Source organism: Rhinolophus sinicus, linkage group LG03, assembly GCF_036562045.2.
Source record: "Rhinolophus sinicus isolate RSC01 linkage group LG03, ASM3656204v1, whole genome shotgun sequence".
Taxonomy (NCBI): Eukaryota; Metazoa; Chordata; class Mammalia; order Chiroptera; family Rhinolophidae; genus Rhinolophus; species Rhinolophus sinicus.
In genome coordinates, this window is record NC_133753.1 from 120637611 (window position 1) to 120662119 (window position 24509).

The following is a 24509-nucleotide window of genomic DNA, read 5'->3' on the forward strand; positions in this document are numbered from 1 at the left end:
GAGAGGAACAGGAAAGGGAATGACTTGGGGGAGAGGGCATGAGAGAGGCTTTTGGGGGGCTAGTAATATTCTACTTCTTGACTGCATTTGTAGTTACACAGATGTGTTCATAGTGATAACCTACTGACTTGTACACTTATGATACACATTTTTAATATGCGTGTTTATTTACATTAGAAATTTTGTTCAAAAATAGCTGTATACCTAGTTCATCCTTTCATTTTATTAGCCTGTATAAAGCTCAGCGTACCCATTTTCCTGACTGAATGAGCATTGGCCAAATTCAAATGAACATTCAGAAGATAACTATAGAAGCAAAATGGACAAATGACAGTAGTTTAGCAGTGTGGAAAATAAAATAAAGCTTCTTTAAACTAAATCATGGAAAGTCACATTGAATATGAAAAATATGTTTCTAAATGAAAACTATACCTTAACTACTCAAGATACGCTTGGTAGTTCTGTTGTTGTTGTTGTAGTTTTGCTGACATTTCTTAGGCAAATGATGTTGCTATTTAGTATTTTCAATGTTTTTTGAAGCATATCAGTGATAAATTAGTAGCTTGTTTACTGCTTTTTTTCCTAAGACAAGTAGTTGCTTGGGATATTATTTTGCTATTTCTGTGTTTTTGCTATTTTTAACATATATTAGACATCTCACATACTTTGCATATGAGTATACAAGTGAGCTGTATAGGAAAAATGAGGGACAGCTTATGTGAAGTAGTTATATATAAGAAACAGATGCACTGTTGGATTTTCACCTGTTGGCAACCTAACTCCTCTGTATCTTTTCTTCTACACCATAAAATCTAACATGGAAAGAAAAATCCTTTCTGATAGAATCCTCTGCCCAATCTGATTATTAAGTACTCAAGTTTGCAGATATTCTGCAATCTATGACATGCATTTTAAAAATTAGAGTTAACTTTAGCATCTTTTGGTTAACATGAAAATTGTTTTAAGTTAAATGCTATTGTAGTTTACACACACCCTTGAGATGGGAGAGGCCCCTCACTACAGAAATTGTAAGTCTCCTTTTCCCTAGTTTCTTAGCTCCTTAGCCCCTGGCTTTGATTACTTTTCTAATCAGTTTCTGAATCCTAGACTAAAGATTGCTCCCAGCCTGAATCACAGGATGTCTCTCACCCCTACTTCAGATAACTACTTAAAAGCCTGTGACCTCCCAACATCCCCCAAGCCATTCTGGACCTAACTCTTAGATAATTCCATCCCAGAGACCAAATAGGTTTTCTGTTTTGTTTTGTTTTTAAATTTTATTGGGGAGTATTGGGGAACAGTGTGTTTCTCCAGGGCCCAAGTTGTTGTCCTTCAATCTAGTTGTGGAGGGCGCAACTCAGCTCCAAGTCCAGTCGCCGTTTTTAGTCTTTAGTTGCAGGGGTCACAGCCCACCACCCCATGCGGGAATTAAAGCGGCAACCTTGTTGTTGAGAGCTCACGCTCTAACCGACTAAGCCATCGGCACCAGAGCCCAAATAAGTTTTAACATTCCCCCCTGGCCAGTATATTTGTTCATTGTAATCATTGAAGCCTAGTGATCTTTCCACCCCATTCTGGGCCCAGCTCCTGGACAACTGATGCCACCTGAATGACTGGTTGAATGGCCACAGACTCTACAGAGCTAACAGATTAATTAATTAAAATCTGTTTTTCCTCATTGAGGTGCCTCGGGGATACAGAGGATACCCCAACAATTTGCCAGTCACAACCAAAGAAGCCAACTCGGTCTTCCAGGTGGATCTCAAGACCCCTTCATCTCAGATAGGGCAAGAGTTCCATGAATCCTCCAATAGGTAGGGGCTACTCTATACCCTTGCCCAGCAGGAAGCAGATACAGAAGAAAAGACCTCCTGTCCCTCAACTTCCCATAGAGATTTTATGGGGATCATGTCTCTCAAAGGTGAAAAGAAGGCAGACAGTTAGAGACAGGCATAAGGTCTCTGCATTCCTACATGTCCAACACAACCCACAGAATGCGACTGCCCAAAAGACCTCCCCTCTGTGCCCAAAACTTCCCCTTCTCACTGTAATTATCTAATCCTATGAGGAAACAAATGGGTACAAAATACCCGACTAAATTAAACCAGTCACTTACACCTGCGCAGTAAAGGCCACAACCACCTTCATTTCACCTGGGCTTCATTATACCATCATTATAATATCATATATATGCTCAGAAGTTCATTAATATCATTCCAACAGACTGAATTCTGGGAAGGAACATGCACAGTCTAAAAAGATGAGGTAATAGCCTCTTGTCAATCATAGGTGTCAATCAAGTGGTCCCACGCCCAGAAAGGAACAGCCCATTCTAGGGAAAAAAAGGATAAAAACTCCAAGTCCTCACCAGTCAGTCCTTTTGAGCCTTTGAGCCTTGCCTTTGCTTGGGCCCACTCCAAACGCTTTGGAGAGAGTACTTTTTCTCCTAAGAATGCCACCTTGGGCCCTCGAGCCATTCTCTACTGCTCGGGCCCACTCGTATTTCCTTTGAGTGTAGTATCTCTTCTAATAAACTGCTTTTCCACTACTTTACCTTAGTATCTCGTTCAATTCTTCGCTTGAGACGCCAAGAACCTGGACACGGTGCCAAGGAGGGCCCACTCTCCGATAACACCCTTAGGTAAACAGAAAGGTGTATGTTTATTGTGTGTGTGTAAAATAAATAAATACTCACACAATATAATCTTATTAACAAGTGTGAATGAATGAATTACCGCTATATCCATAACCTGGGTGACTCTTAAACATAATTATAAGCAAAAGAAGCTGGCGCAAAATAGTGCATAGCATGCGATTCCATTTTTACAACCTTTAAAAACAGGCAAAATTAATTTATGGTCTTGGAAATCAGGAGAAGAGGAAAACAACGAAGTAATATTTATGTTTCTATATCTAAGCAACTAATTCCACTGATTTTTCCTCATTTCAATTTTAACACTTCTCTCCATAACTAAAACTGTCTCCTGACTTGATTGCAAAAGTGTCTCCAGGAATGTGAAACAAAAGAGAGCGACAGTAAAGTAGGAACTGTGGCCCAGAGCAGAATGGTTTACTCCTGGAGTACTTATTTGCATCGAGCCTGAAGGCCAAGCAGTTAGCATTTCCAACAGGAAACAATTCCTTGGCCCTCCCGGCCTTGCCTCTTCCGGGAGCCCTCTCAGAATTCCTACCTTTCCATGCTGTTCTACAGCACAGAGGGCTGCATAGTTGAGATGCGGCAAGTGATTACATTTACTTTGTAAAGAGCTCTGTTGTATTTGGGGATAAAAAGCACTTTGGAAATATATGTGATTATTGTTGCATTAGAAGTAAACCTAGGATAAGAAAACAATTCGTTACCAAGTGTTTCTGCTAAGTGCTTTCTCAGGTGGCCATTCATTTGAAGACACAAAATGCAGGAGATCCAATGTGTCTAACAAGTGCTAATCACAGAAAACCATCAGAGAACTATAATTTCTAATAGAAGTGAAAAACAAATCCCTCCCTCAAGGACAACAGCCTAAAGATTTGCTTAATTAACACCATTTTAGAGACTTCCCAAATAACTTGTCTATATTTACCCAAGCGAAGGTCACGATAACAACTTGATCTTAGAGTTTGTCACCAGCCTACGAGATTTGAAAAAAACTGCAGTTTTCTATTACTCTCTTCAATCTGTAATACCATGTCAAAGCCTATTATTTCAAATTAGGGTTGAAATGAAAGCAGAAATCGAGGTGTATATTTTAACATTAACGAGATATCCTATCTTATTAAAAATCCTTTAGCTTTTATAAGGAATACATAGGCTCAGCCTTGACATATGGTGAAAGCCCTACTTTTCATCCAAAAAGTGAGAGGCTGTTAACCACTTAAGACACTGAGCACATAATAGGCGCCCAAAGAATGTTAGTTGTCTTCCTTTTTTGGTGTAGTTTCACCTTGTTCTCTCAAATTTATTTAATCCAGTCTGAAAAGAAAAATAGTAACAACAATAAATATCTTTCAGTTGGTGTCTAGTATATGTGATCAGTGTGGAAATCACTGTACATTACATACTCTCTAATTTGTACAACTCTATGGGGTAGATTGTATTATTATCCTCATTTTACATAAGAGGTTAAGAAAATTGGGCCACCATTTAGATAGCAAGTTTTTAAAAGGAGGATCACCTCATCTCCCAAACTGGCCAAAAGGGAATATCCAGAGATGTCTTCTGACATATTGTAATAAATATGCAAGACTGAAGATTGTGGGTTCTAAACTGTGCGCTGTGTGTTTTACTCAAGTCCTGAAAAAATCAACTTGTTCAAGACTTGTTAGCTCTTTTCTGTTTACAGAATTCATCTTTCAGGATACCGTGTTTGTGGTAGCTAACTAGACACACAGAGGTAGGGTTTAGAAAACTTTGGTTTTCAGAGTAAATTGCTTATTTTACTTTCTTAAAGGCAAATGTATAGGCTTAATTTATGTAAGCACTCGTACGGAGCTGTATAAGTACACACCACGTGCCTTGGGGTAGCAGAACACTCAGGATGTTGTCAAGGCCAAGTGGAATCATAACAAGAAGACCTTCAGCATTCAGTTCTTCTCATCCTTGAAAATGAGTTTAAATTACCTTATTAGTGAATATTGCTATATGAGTCCTGATTGCTCTACCACATAGCGATTACAAGGTGTTTCATTAATTACTTCCATCTATCTATTAAATTTTCTGATAGAGCAAGGTGATTTTATTTGTGGGATCATTTTTCATAATGAAAGAACATGTCAGTCTCAAAATAGGTCCCATTCATTCTTAACCTTATGCTTTCACTCTTGTTATGACCCTTGTTGGAAGAACCACACCTCAATCTACTTAAATTCTAATCATTCTGCAAAGTCTAATCAGATTTTGCATCTGCAGCCATCACTGCCCTCTATCTGCCTATGGCTTTCCTGATTACATACATCTTACCTCTCCTCTCTAGGTTCCCCTCAAGGCCTTTCTTAGTGGCCTGCATATAATGGCCGTATTGTTGATGAAGTGTCATTTGTGGTCCGTAGTACAACTTCGTACTGAATTATTTGTTGTTTTACACTGTTCACCTTTAAGTCATAAGTGCTATTCTGGCATATTTAACTGAATTACATGTTCCTTAAAGGCAGAAACCAAGTGGTATACTTTTTTATATCAAACACTGCAGCTAACACATAACTAAGAACATAGTAAGTAGTGGGTGAAGAGAATCCTAGAATTGCTCAACATGCCACCCACTCACCCACCCACACATACACACAAAAGACTGTAAAGGCTGAATGAGATGATTTATGCAAAGTTTGTGAAATAATAAGCTCTTAGTAAAAGAGCACTTACCAAGTGCACACATGTGCTCAATTTTTATTTAACCACAGACTATCATCTCCATTTGCAACACACATCAGGGTGATTAAAATGCAAAACACAGAAATGCATTTTGCAAAAATGCAAAAGACAAAAATGCACATGTTACTTACCAGATTGGGTGAGCATAGAAAAGGGCATTTTCATACACTATGAAGAATGAAAAAATCAATATAATCTCTTTGGAGGGAAATTTGGCAGTCCAAACTGATTCTACAAATAATCATCATTTTCTTAGATCTTTTAATTTTTTTTAACTCTAACTTTTTCCCATAATAAATAGACCCATATTACTTTTTAACATTTTTACTGTTACACATTTTCAAACATGAAGTTAATGATCAGTGATAAAACGTTTTAAAAAATAAGCCTAAATAGAGCAAACACGTCTTACACTAGTAAGTAACTTATTGGCAGTTGCTGTGTTTTGTTCTGGGGTGTTTTTTTATTAACGTGTATTAAAACCCTCATACTAAAAATACTAAGACATCGCTCGTAGTGGTTAAGAGCACAGATGCTGGAGCCAGATTACTTATATTCAAGTTCAAGTTCTGCCACTTACCCGCTGTATGACTTTGGGCAGGTAGCTTAACCATTCCTATGCTTCAGTTTTCTTATCTGTAAAATGGGGGATGTCAGTATTACCAATTTAGGAATGTAGTGAGGATGAAATGTATTCACAGGTAGCACACTTAGAGCAATACTTGTGAAGTGCTTTCCAAGAATTTGTTTTATTATTAGTATCACTATCTTTTGAGCACCGATTATGGGCTAGGGGCTGAGGATGTAGTGGTGAAAACTGCATGAATCTTAGATTCTAATGGAAGAAATTATATAGGTTGATTAAATCAACAAATACATACATTCTTAAAATTATGATAAATATCCTAATAGAAAAACTGTGGTTGATATGAAAACTAATAAAGGAGGTACTTTGGCGGTCCTGAACAAGTTACCCCAATACGTGCCACTGTGTCTGGGGATTGTTTTGAGCTAAGGGCAACTTTAGATGCAGGCTCAAGAGAAATTGCTGCCCCTCTTCTCTTAACTACCAAGAAGAATATGATTTAGAGACCTAGCCCATAAGGGATTATCAGAGATAACTTCTTCTGACCTGTCTATAGGGCAGGACAAACGTCTATTTACTAAAGGTCTGCCCCTCTTCTCATCCTGCAATGACCTTTCGAAGCCCTCAAGGCCCTCACTTCTCCCCTAGCTCAGAATGTCTTATATGCCCATGTTCCCTTTCTATCCCTGAACCTCTCATGCATGTGGGGTCTCTGACTCTCTCATGTATACAGAGTTCCCATACACATGCACATGTTAAATGTGGTTATTTTCTCTTGCTAATCTGTCTTGTGTCTACTTGATTATTAGACCAGCCAGGAGAACCTTGAGGGTGGAGGAAAGTTTGATCCTCTCCGCACAGTACCAACTGTACATTAGTGGTTGGCAGTCATGGAGGAGTATCCAAGGACCAGTGGGAAGAAGAATCTTCCAGGCAAAGTGAAGAAGAACTGCATATTTAGAAGCTAGGCACGTTCAATAAACTGAATGTGACAGGGTGGCCCCAGACGCGGCAGTGATGGGGAGAGTGTCACAGATGAGACTGGAGAAGTCTGCAGGGGTGAATACAGCAGAGCCATGTGGACCGTGTTAGAGATTGGGGATATTGTCTAAGTTCATTTTTGCCATCGAAGAGTTTTAGGCAGGGAAGTGACATAATTAAAGTTACATCTTAATAAAAATTATTCTGACTGGAAAATTGTGTAGGCAATCTTGAGTTCTTGTACAGGTATACAAAGACACATGTATGATAAAATCTCCACACTTGGAGGAATTCAACCACACATTGTCTTATTTATATAATTAAAACACTGTACATTATATATTGCATATGAATATATTACCTACTATACATTTCTGTACGTATTATACATTTCTGCATGTGTATGGCTGTGCAGGCTTGTACTACACCTAGAATAAAGCTATTCTGTACCCAATTCCACTGTTGGGGGGTGTTCCTCTCACACCTTCAACAAGCAATTCGTGGACACCAGCAGCATGTCCAAGAGTCCAACTCAATTGTGACACTATCTACCTGGAGATAGCATCAGATTCCACAGATGAAGGGTTCAGTCCTACAAGACTGCTCACCCCTCCCCCGCAACTTCAGACACCAGCCGCAAGCCCAGGTTGTCATCTGTGCTTCTGACTGAACAGTTAAGGCCTGGAAGTTTCCATGACCCCTTCCTCAAGTTTAATTAATTTGCTAGAACAGTTCACAGAACTCAGAGAAACGTGTTCCTTACTAGATTACCCATTCATTATAAAAGGATTTAATTCAGGAACAGCCAAATGGCAGAAATGCATAGGGCAAAGGATGGAGAAGAGTGTGGACCTTCTGTCCCAGCACACCACTCTCCTCAAATCTTCACGTGTTTACCAACCTGAAAACTCTCTGAACCTTCTCCTTTTTCCCCCCCATTTTTATGGAGGTTTCATTACATAGGCACAACTGATTAAATCATTGCCTATCGGTAAGTGATCTCAGTCTCCAGCTCCTGTCCCACCCCTGGAGGTTGGGAGATAGGATGGAAAATTCCAACCATCTTAGCACAAGGTTGGTTCTCCTGGCAATCAGCCCCCACCCATAGGTGCTTCCAAAAGTCATCTGATTCACATAAAAAAAAAAAATTATTGCGCTCTTCACTTATGAAATTCCAAGGGTTTTAGAAGCGCTGTGCCAGAAACAGGATGAAGACCAAATATATATTATATTTATTGTAAATCCCAATATCACACATGGTAAACCTAGTACTGTTATTTAATAAATTTACAACTTAATTTCATTTCTAGGAATGATTGCCTTGCATGTTGACTTATAAGAAGATGCAAGTTAAATGATGTTCACTCTGCATTGTTTGTAAAGAAAAAACGTACAATAATATAATTATCCATATATTGGGGGGTTGGTAAAATAAAATTTGATATATACATATACTGGATTACTAAGCAGTCATAAAATCTGTCAACTTGCAATCAAAGGCAAGCAATAAAAATGTAAAATTCATAAAATAAAATACAAGCTTACCTTTAAATCTATATAACAAAAGTAATTTGTAGCATGGTAAAGAATTGAAGAAACAAATATATCAGCAAAAGAAGGTCCAGCCTTAGAAAAAGTCTTGTAAGAGTTTATTTGAGCCAAACTGACAACAATGGTCAGGAAGCAAAATCTCAATGGATTGAGAAAATGCTCCAGAGAATGGCGGTTTTGCAGCTTTATTTTATACCTTAGAACCAAAGAAGGAGACGTAAGGCGAGTTACATGAAATTCACCCATGGCAGATTAGGGAGATGGGAGAAAGCAAAGTGGGGAAACCTCTGATAAAAAGTAAAACATAGAGGCACATACTTCTTTTACATTGGTGGGTACAGGGTAGTAAATAGTTACAGCACATAGAGATGGTATGTGGGCAACAAGATAACAACGTGTCTCACACTCTCTTGTACCTGCGGTTGTGCCTTCAAGGGGTCTAGAAAGGAAAATCACTCTGATATTTAAAGGCATGTTATCTTAGATGCACAAAGACAACAGACAATTTCAAAGGTAACGACTCACCTTTTTCAAGGAAGATATAGCCTAGGACCTGAGTGCCCTCCATGACCTGGTTTTAGTTAGGAATTTTGACATTCAGACCCCCCTGTGTGGTCACTTCGGTCTCTGGGTTTGTCAGGTCGACCATGAGGGCCTCCCCTGAGTTTGTCAGGTTCAGTATGTGGCCCCTTTTTCGTCTACACATAAGTAGTAAGTGAAGTGAAAAGAAGATTAGGCTATGCTGTTTATAATTTTTTAAATAGTGGTGTATACTAAGGTATTGCCTGTTAATTACTGGCAGGCAGAATTCAGGGATCTCTGTCAACCATTATTGATAGGTAATAAAACCTGATGTCAGACTAATACATCATCCGCAGGCGGTGGGCTTTATTCTGTAATGGCTTCATCTTCCCACCTGCTTGAACTTATCTTTCCGAGAATAAGTGGATACAGAAAACCTTTGATCAGAGTAGATGTAGACATGACAAGTCCACAGGTATCCTATACCTGTGCACAGGTGTATGAAGAAAAGGATAAAACTTCTTTAATAACTGTTATAATTGGAGGGACTAGGTAATTATATTAAGATGTAGGCAGCAGAGACATAAGAAATTAAAGCCATCTAATTCAACATGATTCATTTCTATGACTCAGCTGACTGACAGATCCCAAAATATCAGTTTTGCCATTCAGTAGTTTTAAGACAGCTACTAGGAAATTGTATCAAAAATTTTGGTATTATCTCAATGAATCCACCATATTGCGGACCAGCATTATTAAAAATGTGCTCTCCAGAACACTAATTCAGAGGGCATTTAACAGGTGTCACATGTTTCTAAAAGAGGTATAGGTTATTGATTAAATAAGCTTCAAAAATGTTGAGGAAATGAAGTTAGGGAAGTTTTTTAATTGGACTTCTCAGAGCCATTAATATGCTAATGTAAATTATGAATCTTCAAGATATTGATATAATAAGTAGTATTTCCAAGGAAATCTGTTTTTCTAGGAAATCTGTTTGGTGGTGATATATTAGGGTATATTAAAGGACAGCTGTTCTTATGGAACCACTGACAGAGCCCTGTGTTCAAATCTATATTTGGTGCTTTATGCTATGAAACAAGTTTAGTTGCTTCTTGCTTTATTCATTTAAGAGAGTTGTATAATGCTCTAAAACAAAACTTTGCCATGTTGTCACTCCGTCTAATGAATATTTCTCTTTCTTCATACTATTAGAAAGTTACAGAACACATTGAAGGCTAAACTTCAGAGAAGCCAAGGTATGCTTCTTTCATTCATGTCCCACCTACTTTCTACCCTCAAGTTCAGAGTGAAAAATACGCATGAATAAAGTTTGAGCTGGGCCAGACCAAATTTGGTTTGATAGATTTGAATAGATGAAACAGGCTTCGGTCTTTAACTTGAAAGCAGTCTAGCAACCCTCAACCCCTCAGTTCATCACTAACAAATTTCTTAGCTAAGATTTTACTGACTTGTTAAATATAAACTTGCACTAATAACTGGGTAACCTATATTGAATTATAACAAAAATTAAAAAAACATTCTAGAAAACAACTTGGCAACACATATTCAAAAGTCTTAAGAATGTTTCTTTTCATTGGTCTCCTTTTGATTCCACTTTTAGAAATTGGTCACCAAAATATATATAAGAATGATCATAGTGACATTATTCATAATAGTTACAATAAATCATACTTGCACAATAGAAAATTATTTAGAACTTTAAAATGATGCTGTGGAAAAATATTTATTAACATAAGGAAATGCATGCATTTTTAAAAAGCAGAAATATATACCTAAATATAGAGATATACGTACACACGAGTGTAAACTTGTATTTGCAGAGGTTATCCTATGTGATACATAAATTGAAAATAGAAGTTGCATCTGGATTGGTGAACTGAAAGACTGAGGGATGGGGGAAGAGAGACTTTATCCTCTACTCTCTTTTGTACTGCTGAATCAATTACTGTAAATTAAAATAGGGAAAGGTGGCAGATGGATAGATAAGAAGGAAAGAAAGAAGGAAGGAAGGAAACAAAGAAGAAAGGAAGGGATGGAAAGAAGGAGGGAGGGAGGGAGGAATGAAGGAAGGAAAGAAGAGAAGGAAGGGAGGAAAAGGGATAGAGGAAACAGGAGGAAGAAGGGAGAAAGGAAGGGACCCTGTGATGGTATAAATTATGATACAGGATTAAATATATTTAATGCTGTATACTTGGATAGCCCCAAGTAATCAACTCATGATCCTGATAGTTCAACGCCATCAAGTTTGATCCTTGTCAGTCAAATTCTCTATAGTTATTTTAAATTCTGCTTACTTTATCAGTCTCTAAAACAATGTTAATGTGCGTTTTTCTCATATTTTTAGTGACTTCTGCCTTATGTAATTTGACACTGGTGGTCATAAAAACTCCTGACGGGTAAATTTCTTGTTGGTTTGAACCTTTTATCAACATGATATATATATATTGCTTTTTCCTTTTAAATAGTTTTAGTCTTGAATTCTGTTTTGTCTAATATTAGTATGTTACAGCAGTCTTTATTATCAGGATAGTTGTTATTAGCATTTGCTTAGAATATCTTCCCTCAGCCATATATTTTCATCTTTCCTGGGTCATTTCATCTTATATCTCTCATAAAAAACATAGCTAGATAATAATTTTTCCAAGTTGTAGTGCTCTGTGTTTTTGGACCATTTACATTTATTTCTTATACTTTGTATTTATCCCAATCATCATGTTTTGTGTGGATTATATCTACTGTGCTTTATTTTTTCTTTGATACGTTTATTGAATTGATTATATATGTTTTACATGTTGTTTTATTCTCTGTTTTTCCTTTAATGCGTTGGAAGCTTACCTCCTGTTCTGCTACTCTAGCAGTTTTACTCAAATTTTTAACACATAGATTTAAACATATGTGAAATTTGTATAAAACGTATGTGTATCTATTGAAGCCTAGCTTTAATCAATACTTGTAACATCTTGACCTCTCTCCATTTCCCTGAGCTCTCACGATGTTGAAATTATGTGGGATTTTAGTTCTAAATTTTATATATCAAAAAATAAATACTTTAATTAATACTCAACTATAAACTATGCTTATATTTTTTGCTCAGTATTGCTTCCCTATCTTCCTTTTGAGTTCACTCAATAGTCCTGAAGTGTGTTCTCTATTAATTATCCCATGTAAAGTTCACAAGTAATATACTTTTGAGACTTTTGTTGTTTAAAATCTCCTATTTTACCTTAATACTTGAACGACAGGTTGATATTGTTGACAGAATGCCATTGTCTCACGGCTTTCTGCAAATACTAATTATACACATTCTGAAGTCTATTCTTGGTTGCTCTATTAATTATGTATCTTCAGATATTTCTATTTTTGTAAAATGTAATGCCTGCCTTTCATGATGGCTGTTGTCCTCTAACATCCTGATTTGGGGTTGTGAGGGCGTCACGTACTAGCCCTTTCCTTTCAGCCTGTCTGTGACTACAGCTTGACTCCAATGACTAAAGTGGAGTCCTGGGCCCAGGGCCCCTCACTCCTTGCGGGCTTCAGCACTCAACCGGGACACTGCCCTGCCTCCTAAACTTGCAGCCATTACCTAGAAGACGGAAGGAAGCAGCCCACATCGAGGATGCTTTCACAGCAGCTCCCATCCAGGCCCATCCTGTCCCTCCCCACGGCCTCTCAGCCCAGCACTCCCTGGGGCCATCTTCAACCCCTCCTGCATCTGCTTTGGGCTATGGATGCCTCCTGCAATCTAATCTCATCTAAACTCTAATTTTCAGAGATTCCTCATAAATTCTGATCTAATCATGCCATCCCTTCATCCCTTCTCTTTACGTATATTTAAAATTCTGTTTTGTTCATTCTAAGGACTTGAGGGGATAAAGAGGGTGGGAAGGAAAGAAGTGAATTCATCCCTTTGGCCTAATTCCCAACCTTGCAAACATTTTTTTAATCTCTCTCTCTCTCTCTCTCTCTCTCTCTCTCTCTCTCTCACACACACACACACACACACACACACACACGCGCGCACACATATACATCCACACTCACAGACACACAAATACACACACACACATCATCCGTATTTTAATGCTAAATCTAAATAAAGTATTAGGTCTGCATTGCTCACTCTCACAAATGATAAACCACATTATTTCTGTAACATACTTGGAATGGGCAAACTTTCTTAATAATTTTTCTACCAAAAAGCACTTCCCTGAATTTATTTTCTCTCTCTTTTAGAAAGGAGATTGGGATTGCCTGCTAAGGAACTGCTGCTTCTTGCTTGGGCAACCCTTTGTTACTTCTGTTCACCTCTTTGCCTCTTTCCTTCTCCCTCCGCTGGCCTTTTCGGGCCGGCCCTGTTGAGCCTGTACAGTCTACGTAGGACTATCATGGGATTTCAAGTTCAGTATGTTTTAAGGCTCCTTTCTTTTCTCAAAATTCAAACTTTGGAATTTGCATTTAGATGGAGTTACACAGACCCTGTGTCAGAGGCCACAAGTACACACCAGGGCCAAGCCGAACAGACTGCGGAAATGTAATCCGCTCAATTTACCATCACATACATACCACCAAGGCGGGCGTACGCACTTCACATCGTCAGCCTTTCAGAGACAATGTCTACAGAGCATTAGCAAGCTCTGTGCAGAGGTATGGATGCTTGTGCCTTGGGCTGAACCTCTCTTTGTTCTGCAAGATAAATTTGCCTGTGACTGCTAAATACTGCCACATAGTTCTCCCACGGTGATAGGAGCAAACAAACGAATGTATCTGTGAGTAAATGCATAGTAAACGACAATCCAGTACAGTGATTAAGAGCCCAGACTCTGGTTGAATTCAGATTCTTCTATTTATCGAATATGTAATTTGAACCAAATGACTTCACCTCTCTGTACCTCAGTTTCCATATCTATAAAAGGGGGATGATAACAATAGTACCTAATTCTGAGAATCATTATGGAGATTAAATAACTTGGCATCTGTAAAGTGTCTAGCATGGTACCTGGCACACACAAGCCCCATATAAGTATCTGCTAATATCACTAGCAATTGTCACTACCATGCTTAGAAGAACACACCAATCTGCGACCCTCTTTTTGGAAGGAGTGCATCTCTCTTGGCACTCTTCTCACTTCCTACATGGAGATTATGGGAAAGGCAACTCTGCGGAGCAGACCACACAAAGGGTGTGGAGATGACGAGTCACTGTCAGACTACAGGGCTGGTGCCCAGGTGCCCTCGGGAGAAGTGTGACTCTGTGTCCTTCAGATCTCTTAAGAAAGTCTAGAGCAAGTCTCTGTGGCTCTGCAAACCCATCTGCCCACATCTGCTTTGGGAATCCAGCGGCCCGCAGGGGCAGAGCTGCTGTGTCTCACACACTCTTCAGGCACAACCCAAAGAGCCAGGCCCCACTGCTCAGACCCCCTGCTGCTGCCTGGGTCACATGGGAGACCAGGTGCTGCAGTCGTAGGCTCTGCAAATGGCAGATGGCCATAGGCCTGTTACTGTCATCCTTGGCTTCTAGACAGAGAGCATCTCCTAATCAGTCCTGGGGGTCCAGGCTGACGAGGAATGACTGTGAAGTCACCCTCACCGTGAAGGCCCTGCCAAGAAGTCTCTTTTCGGTCCCTTATCTTTCTGTAGCCGGTATCTACCAGATGCAGAATGCCAGCTGAAGTGTGTGGGGAGGGTGAGGAGGGACTATTAGAAAGGAGTTAAAGATGGTGTGGCTCTTGGGTTACAGAAATGGATAGGATCTGCTTATGGTTCTTGGGGTGGAAGTGGATAGAGAGAGCAGACTGATAAAAGGTTCTTTTTTCCCCCCCTCCTTTCATATTGACTGGATGGATTACAGTTTGAGCAAATACTTACTTGTGTTCCCCCTCCCTCTTGCATTGTTACTGTGGCCTCACAGCCTCATTTGAGGGTGCATTTGTTTGCGTGTCTCACTAATGCAGCAGGTCTATTTACTAAATCCTAGAAATCAATAGTCTAGCTGAAGATGTGGCCTCTGCCTTGCTTTCCTGGAGATGGTCTCTGAACGTGTGGGGCTGCATCGTGCACACACACACAGCTCTGTCATTTCTTTGACCATGAGCAGACACATGGAATCCTAACCAAACCAGGTGAGACAGTAAAAGCAGCTCCAAGGAAAATACTTCTGATCACAGTATGCCAGGGCCAGGCTAAGATATGTAGGGGCCCCAGACACTAATAACTTGCTTTCTCAGCCAATGGATATTCATTAAAATATTGACCAAAGAACACCTGCGGGATGAATTAATAGGGGAACAGAATCCCCATGGCAGCTTTCCACCTCTCTGCTGCCCCAGCAATTCACCTCTTGCCTCAGACTTGCACACCTACCTCAGCAGAACAAAAGCCCAGCAATTAACCAAATATAAGCTCTTTAGGAGGCAATTTAGTAACTTGAGGACCCACTTAAGGTCCTTAGGTTCTATACCCCTCCTCCACTCAGAGCACTACACCAAACTATTCCAACGATTCAGATTCAACCAAAACAATTCTCATCCAGAAAGGAATGCTGGTCGATATGAATTTCCCCATCTCATTACATTTCCAGGGATGTTTTTGTGCCTTTTTTTACATCAATGCCCCAGACAGTAATGCAGCCCTAAATAGTGCAGAATGGGAACCAGGTGGAAAGACAGAGCAGAGGGCTGGGAGGACAGCTGTGGCCTCAGCCTCGGGGCAGGACTTCTGGTAAGGAGGGCAGGCCTGAGAGACTTGTCCTGTCAGCATGAGGCCATTTTCTAAAACAAACATTTTAAGAGTCTAGGGATGAAAGGGACTGAGAAGGTGGAGAGCCAGCTTCAGTCATATGGAATGTCATTCATAGAATTTACAAGGATTTAGTTTGCTCTCTGTTTCCCTCCCTTTCTAAGCTCCTCCACACAACCCTTGAGTTGGTCTCAGAGAAAAGTCAGGGGCTCCATCTTCTAAAGCAGCGCTGCCCAAAAGAAACCAATAAGAGCCACAGAATGCAATTTTAAGTTTTCTAATAACCCAATTTTAAACAGTAAAAAGAACGAGGTGAAATTAAATGTAACATCTTATCCCATATATCCAAAATAGCATCATGTCAATGTATTCACAATATTCAAATTCATTAATTTTGTCCATATTACGTATCGGACAATGCAGTTATTGAAGCTCTTAGCCTGGTGGAGAGAGGATTCCTTGTTCCCAGGGAGTTGTTTCAGTCTGAAGGGACAGTGGAAGTCTGAAGACCATCTGCCTGTGAGTTAGAGTTATCTGAAGGCTTGTTCCAGAAAAAAAAAAAAGAGGTGGTATTTTAGTGATTAGAGGTCAAGGCTGTGAAGTCAGACCTCCGCTCTACCCCTTACTAGCAGCGTGAGTCTGGACAATTTACTTAACTTCTCCAAGCTTCAGTTTGTTGATCTCATGGGGCTGTTTTGAGGTCTGGCCCTCAAAAGCATAGAGAAATATTAGCCATAATTGTACAAATTATGAAATATTTATCACTGACATTTTTACTAAGAATTTGGCATATTCTCTCATCTTCAGATCCCTGAAAAGGATGATTTCTAATTTCTCAATGGCTGACAAAGCGCTATCATGAGACAGAAAGAGAGAGAGAGAGAGAGAGAGAGAGAGAGAGAGAGAGAGTTAGTTAGTTAGTTAGTTAGTTAGTTAGTTGAGTCGGGACAGATGAAGTGTAAATGGGAACTAGAACTCCAGCATAAGGAAACAGGGATTCCCTGCAGACAGAGGCCCAGACATTGGATTTGTCCTGTTCTATGTTTGAAAACACTGAAAAATGGATGAATTCAGGGTTTAATAAGTGGGGACATTTCCTGACTGCCATATCGCTGGTACATAGGGACCAAAACAACCAGAGCCCCTTCTGGACCCGTTAGCTCAGAGTACAATTCCGTATATGGAGAAGCGAAAGAAGGAAGTGAGCAAGAAGAGCAGAGGGTCTGCAAGTACGTATAACCCAAGCTCCTCTTGTCCCTGGACAGCAGAGGGGTCCTCATATTACGTTTCCCTCTTCCCTGTCAAGATTTCCTAGTCACAGTACCTGTTCTCAAAATTATGTGATAAAAACAAAGTGTGAATTAGGACATCAATGAAGGGAAACAAAGTCTCTGAGGTTGAAGGACCTTAGTTCAATCTCTTACCTAACCCCCAAAACACTTTTCTTATATTTCCCAACAGGCTCTTTTACTCTCTGCTTGGCCATTTGTCTAAGTAAGCTCCTTAGGTGACAAGGTAGCATACAAGTCTACATGTGAGAAATCTCCCCCCTGTATGGAGCCAGATGTGCTTTCGCTTTAAGTTCCAGCTCACTCTTGGCCAGAGTTTTGCCCTGTAGACATGCATAATATCTCTTCTACAGGCCAGTCTTCAAATACGCAAAAGCAGCCCTTACATCTCCTCTTGCTTGTGTGTGTGTGTGTGTGTGTGTGTGTGTGTGTGTGTGTGTGCGCGCCAAACCAATAACTTTCGTTTCTTCAGTCTACTTCTCATTAGTCAAGGTTTCCAGGCCCCTTCCTTGTCCTGCCTGGAATCTGCTACATTTTTTAATGTCCTTTTAAATTGCAATGCACAGCATGGAACACCCCTCCTCCCAACACGCACTGAGCAGTGTGCAGTACACTGGACTATTGTTTGGGAGACACAGCTTGGCAGCTCTATTGCACGTCTGCCTTACCGTTCTCCCAGCTGACCAACGCTCCCTCCTCTTCTCCCACAGTAAATACTGTCCGTTCTCCCTCCGCAGCATCTGCCATAACTTCCCCCACCTGCCCCCGCCCCACCCCTGCCTCAGCCTAGGATTACTGAAATAGTCTTCAATGGTTTATCTACCTCTAGCTTCTCACCTCTGCAGTCCATCTTTCACCCCATCGCCAGATGATTCCTTCTACTCCATAAATCAATTGACATCACACCCTTATACAGAAACAAGTCACAACTCCCTTCAGAATAAGTCTTAACTCCGTGCTATAGAATCTGAAGCTCTCAGTGATCCTGATTTAAGCTATTTTCTTGGCCCCATTGTCCTCTACACCCTTCCAGTAAGCCAGACCCCCTGTCATGTCCCTCAGCCTCAAATATTTCACACTTCCTCCCTGGTTATAAAAAGCTTTTTGATCATCCTTCTAAGCCCAGAATAAATGTATTTTCTCCACGAAGGCAATGAAGGCACCCTTGGAAATCTTATGGCATATTAGTTGTATTTCCGTGTTGAATCATTGAATCATTCATTTATCTCTCTCTCTCTCTCTCTCTCTCTCTCTCTCTCTCTCTCTCTCTCTCCCCCTTTCAACAAGACAAGGTCCCTGCCCTATATTCAAGGAGGTTCCAATCTAATGAGAGAAATAAATAAGCAGAGCAAACAGAATCATGAGTGCTCCAAAGAGAGATGGTGTGTCTAAACAGACAGACTTTGGGGTCAAGAAATATTTCATGGAGCCCAAGACATTAAAACCGAGTCCTGACGTGAGTGGGAGCTCTAGGCAGAGGCCATTATCTGTGAAAAAGCCATATGACAAGTGAGATCATAGGCCATTTAGAGAAATAAATATGTAACTTTGTGGCTGCTTTGTAGCATGAGAATGTGGCATGACAGAGACCAAGCTGAAAGACAGGCCAAGGACAGTTCAGACAAGACCTTGAAGGCTGTGCTTTGGAGTGAGGGGAGTCCTTGAAGAGTTTAAGCAGGGAAGTGAACTGCTGCGATTGTGAGCTTAGAAATACCATTTCAGTGGTAGTGAGGAGAACAGATGAAAGCCAGTTTGGCGTAGAGACTGGGAGACTTGTTATGAGGCTACAGCAAAACTATGGATATGCAGTGGGTCTAAAGATTGGTGAACAGACTCAAAAACACTAAGAAAGTAGGAGCGTCAGTGAACTCGAATGTGAACAGAGAGAAAGAAGGATAAATGCTCGATCTCTATTAGGTTTTACTTTACTTTGTCTTGTTTTGTACAAAATACCTCCAAAAAGGTAGCACTGCCCTTAACAAAACTTGAAGTCCCGGAAAACAGGTACAGTCTCTCCAACAGCGTGGTCCTCCAGTGTTGCTTTCAATAGTGTCTTGCACAAGTAGGGTCTAAATAAGCTTATGCTAAACTTGTCCAAACACCTAATTTTTGGTAGGGAAGTTTAATTTATGATAATGTCAAACAGGGCACATTTTTTTCCCCCCAAAGGAATACAAATATGGTAAGATCACTTTGAGAAAGGCCTACAGTTGGGTCATTCCATGTTCACCCATCCATTTTTCATTCCACTACTATTTACTAGGTGTCTCTCACATGCCAGGCATTGTTTTAGGTGTTGAGGATAGAGAGGCAAACAAGGCAATAAGCTTCCTGCCTTCACAGAGCTTATTCTATCAGAAGCGGACAAAAATAAGTAAACCAATACAATTAAAATGCCAATTCACATAGGTGTAATTGCAAAGGGAAAAAATGGAGTAAGAAGTAAAAACAACCAACCAAGGAAGTAATAATTAAGCTACAAACTGGATGACAAGAAGGCAGCAAAGATATGTGAGAAGAGTATTATAGGCAGAGGGAAGAACAAAATACTGATAGCTTGGGTGTCTGGGACTTAAAAGGGAGGAGAAGAAAGTGCCCGGTGATGAGCTCAGAAAGGTGGGACATTCATGAGGTCCTGAAAAAGAGTTTGGATGTTTAGCAGGATAGTGGCATGAAGATATATATATATTTTCCAACCCCTTAGAGGTTGTTACAAGCCAGTTCATCGTATCCTTAGAGAAAAGCAGAGCAGTTTTCCATGACTGCGCCTTCCCTGGGAAAGATCCATCGGGAGCCAGTCAATTCACATTTGTAACCTTCATTGAGTAAAATTTCACCTGGGCTTGGCTCCAACATCTTTAGCAATAGTATGTGTTATTTATCCAAGTACAGGAATGTGCACAACACTGGGTCCAACCGGGCACATGGAGTTAGGGAAGAGGCTGGGACCAACAAGGAACAAAGTTTCTATTGTGTGTGGGCTGTGTATTCAGCCTTTACCTCTGTTACCTGTCTCTCCTTGGGGCATGAGGACAGGGCACATGGTGGTGGCCCAGGACACAGCCAACAGGTTTGTTACGACTGGAGCACTGTCTGGAGATGGAAGGGGAGAGAAGGCGGCTGGTGCACTGGCGACGTCAGATGGTGGCAAGAGAGCAAAAGCAACCATTGATGAGTTTGAGGTTGAAAGGGGAAATGAAGGCCGAGGAGAAAATTTAGCTTTGAGCCTCTTAGGATGAGACAGTAGTTCAGCATCCAAATCACAGATGTGGGGCACTTGTCTTTTCTGGTTTCCCCATGAAGAAACGGAGGCCATTAGTTTTGAAGTTCCAAAAAGTGAAGTAACCAAAGCAAGACCTTAACCTATGAAAAGAAGCTAGATGTAAGGAGAACCCCTCCATTTTCCTCCACCCCATTTTCACACCAGGTCTTCTCAATACTTTGAAAAGCCAAGAGAACTTTTTAGCTTAAGACAAAAGAAACTTAGAAGTGGAACTCACATAAAGAGGAAAAATATCAATGGCAAATGGTCCCCTGGTTAGCAAGTTCTGTTTTCTCTTATAGAGATTAAAAATACGAGGGCCTGCAATGGTGTTTTCGTTACTGCCATTCTCCCTCTGTCCTGACCCTCTCCCCCAAAACAAAAAATAAATTCCCCATCCTTGAAGACGCCTGTTTTCAATTATCTCTAGATTCAGACATGATCATTCCTTTCGCTTGTTATAAATGTGGTTGGGGCCGTATCATACACATGGGTCTTGCGCTCTTCGGCCCGGTCACTAGAATTTCATCAATGCCCTCACACAGTCAAATGGCACCCATGTGTTCGTGATCTCACAGAGACATCATTGTTATGCTTCATTATGGTTTTCCTTGGAGGGGGGAGTAAAGGAGGGGTGGTCCTACATAGGTGCCAGCATGTACAAAACACTGCTGTTCGACTCTTACCCGTAGTAGTAGCCCGCGCATGTCATTGTAATCACAAGGGAACTGTACTGGCTCCTTGTCAAGGTTGAATTGATTTTAAAATCGCTTTGATGACATATATTCAGTGCACAGTTTGGGGCCCCTGTTTATCTCTCCATACGAGCCTCATTGCAGCTTGAGAGCATATGAAGCTTATTCCATTGGCCATTTGAAAATATAGGTTTAAGTCACATGGAGCATGTGCCTTTGGTTGCTGTTGCAGCGTCTCACATTTGGAGTTCATTCCTGGCTGGCTTCCAAAGCACTGAGTGAATAGATCTATTTAAATGAAATTTCAGTTTTATCTTTACACAGAATGCTTTTGAATTAAACACATACATAAGTTGTGCATGATGTTATTTTGGGTTATATAGTACATGAGAGCTTGAAAGAAGATAAGAGGAAAGGAAAACAAAAACATCACCTAGCCTACTGGTTAAATTGGTCACGTGTTACCTACTTTACCTTCCAAGTTCAGCCAGGTGTTTTATACAGCGGGAGGTTTGACTTTTGTCCAAGTCTCCCACCAGGATAGATAAGAAAATCTTGCCAACACAGAGTGAAAATTCAGAACTGGACCAGAAAGATTAGATTTCTGTTCACCTCAAAATTGATTAATAAAAAAAAGGAGGAGGGAACTGAAATAAAAACCAGGAGGAAATCTGAACCACAGATCTGAAGGGATGGCTAAGCTTTTGTGCTATGTGTTACATTAGTAAGGATGATAATTAGTTAAAATTAGGAAAATGGAAAGCAAGACAGGAATGTGACGGCCTGAAAATTCAGACTTCCCAGAGCTCTACTTGTCCTGTCATGACTGGCTGATCCTTGCACAATTTTCCCCAGAGTGGGTGCAACACAAAATTCCTTATGCTTATGGACTTGTTTGATGGATTAAACGGAAATCTAATGTGGGATATCCATTGCGTTGCAAGATGCATGCTTAATACATGCGGACCGGGTAGAAAATATTTATGATGGGAGGCAGAGATTAATCGAGCCTGCTTTTTAAAATTCATAAGGTTAATGCTTGTGTTACCCAAGGTCTAGAGAGCTAATGATTTTACTTTCTGATCATGCTTAGTTCCTATCTACATTAGAAAGAAGACAGTTGTTTCAATCCTGTCTCCAGAGAATGAAAATGCCATTAAGTCATCTTCCTGGGTGTAAAATGATAGCCAGCAACCCCTAAATTAGCATTCCTCACCCCCTTTCAGGGGGTAATGTTCCCTTGGAGAAGAGGCAGAAAGAAAGAAAATGATGTTATAGCCAATCCTAGCTGTGTTCTTTCAATACCATCATTTCATTTTCCAAAACACAAGGCCTAAAGACTGAATTCAACAGAGAAAAGTACATTGAATTTGGGTCAGCTGACCAAGGACAGGGCAGCTAAAGTACTCACAGCTCTAAGGTTGTCAATCAGGTCACAAAGGGATAGGACCCGAGGTCAGGGAAAACGTGATCGGTCCATCTGCGCCAGTCAACACGTTTCAGAATGAGGCTTTTAAGTCTGAGCATCATAGGTGGATTTCCAGTGATGCTAACACTTAGCTTCAGGACCCCTCACTCTGCACAGATCCTGAACGGGTCACTTTGTCCCAAAGTTTGTGGGTGGTAAAAGAGAAAAAAGTTTTGCAATGCCTGGAATCAGAAGTTATTCTGGCTTTTTTTCCCCATGGATTTGTGATTATTTGTGGTATCTGATAGCTTTTTTAAATGTATAATTTATTGTGATTTCTTTTCTCATTCTTATATTTGTAGTTGTGTACTGTTTTTCCTAAAGAGCCCTAAAAGCCTGGATTCATCCCTGCCAATGATTCACAGCGGTATCTAAGAAGTTAACCAGATAGATTCAGAGATTACAGGCAAAGGGTTAGTGTACTAAAACTTCCTGGAACCTGAGATTCCAGAAGCTGAAAGAGGTATGTGATAAACACTGCTAGAGATTCTGATGGAGCCTCCAGAGACACGTGCTCCGACCACCCCTCCCTGATCAGCTCATCGCTGGATTCTAAACAAGATTGTTCCCCCTAAGCACTTCTTCAAAGGAAGGACAGAGTACCCTTAAAGAAGAGCTAACTTCCTGCTAGGTTCGGAAAACATGTCACATGTTCCTTCCCCCACCGCTGTCATCCTTCTAGGGCTGGACAGAGCAGTCCATTGAAGAAACTGTGACAATCTACCACATACACTTGGTTAAACTCCTACTATCACTGAACTTCAAGGTATCGAGGGTCAAATCTAGAAGCCCTCCTTAGCACCTCAAATCCATGTTTGTGCTCTTCTAGGATGGCAAGCTCCTCAGACATTCCAAGATAAAATATGAAATGAAAACCAAGCTCCATATGATTTACTTCACTAGAACATTCTTTCATTCCTTAAAGCTCTTGAGTATTCTCTTGCACAAACACAAGGCTTTGGTTAGTGTCCTAACATGATTTTATTCTTTCTCAACCTCTCTACTTCTTTTGCAGTCCATCTATAAACAATACTCCCAAGGCTGTGAATCAATAAAAGAAAATAGCTGATAGAATGCAGTGTGGTATTAGGATCTATTATCACATAATTTCCTTCCCCTGTACAAAGCATAGTTTGGACACTGAGGTCTCAAGCAGTTTAAGTCCATCAAATGGGTTAAAGTAAAGTATTTTCAGTATAGGCAGGCTATTTGCATATCACTCTTACACAGACTTATAGCAAACTGGAGACAATTCAAAAGAAAAAATTCTAATCACTTTGAAAGAGTGAAGAATAGGCAAGTTTAAATCCCACATATTAAAACTGACAAAAAGTTTCCGGGTATACAATGATACTTTTAAGTGTACATGCATTATATGGGTACTTCATGCCATTGATGTTACACATGTCGGCAACCAGTTATAAACCCATGTTCTCAGATGTGTTGTCAGCGATTCCTTGAGTAAAATTTAATCTTGTGTTCAAAAGCATCAGACCACAAACACAATAAATTTATGCTTGTGGTCTGATGCTTTAGAAACTGCTCAGTGTTTCTAAAAACATAGTTCCATTATTTCAAATATCCACAAATAAAGACAACACTAAATGTGAACACCACTGAACATACTATTCTAACCTATCCTTTACCAACACAACATAAATGGTAGTTTTACCAGAGAGTTGCCCAAACAGCCAACAGCACCAACAATCCCTGCCTCCTGGGATTCACACCTGTCTAGTCTCCTTCTACCTTGGTGATCAGGTTTGGTTAGTGTGGCCAATAGAATATGGTAGAAGTGATGATATATTACTTTTGAGATTAGGTTATAAAAGGCTGTGGCTTCTTTACACATTTTCTTGTTCATTCAATCGCTCTTTTCCCCACCTCCCTCCACCACCCCCTCCCCAGCCCCCTCGCGTCCTCTAAGGGAAGCAAACTGCCATGTTGGGAGTAGACCTATGGAGAGGTGCATGTGGTGGGAACACTAAAGCAGCCAGTAAGGAACGGGGACCTGCCAACATCCACCTGAGGAGG

General features: G+C 40.3%; 1 long non-coding RNA gene across 2 annotated transcripts in view; it reads right to left on the minus strand.

The window, feature by feature from the left end:
• LOC141570395 (uncharacterized) overlaps positions 1 to 24509 on the minus strand; it is a 64160-nt gene that overhangs the window by 23660 nt on the left and 15991 nt on the right. Inside the window, exon 1 of one of the 2 annotated variants that reach the window (XR_012494397.1) lies at positions 2555 to 2639. The exons of the other annotated variant lie outside the window; for it this stretch is intronic. This is a non-coding gene — a long non-coding RNA (uncharacterized LOC141570395). Of the gene's footprint in view, positions 1 to 2554; positions 2640 to 24509 lie in introns of those variants that run through there. 2 annotated transcript variants of the gene reach the window in all.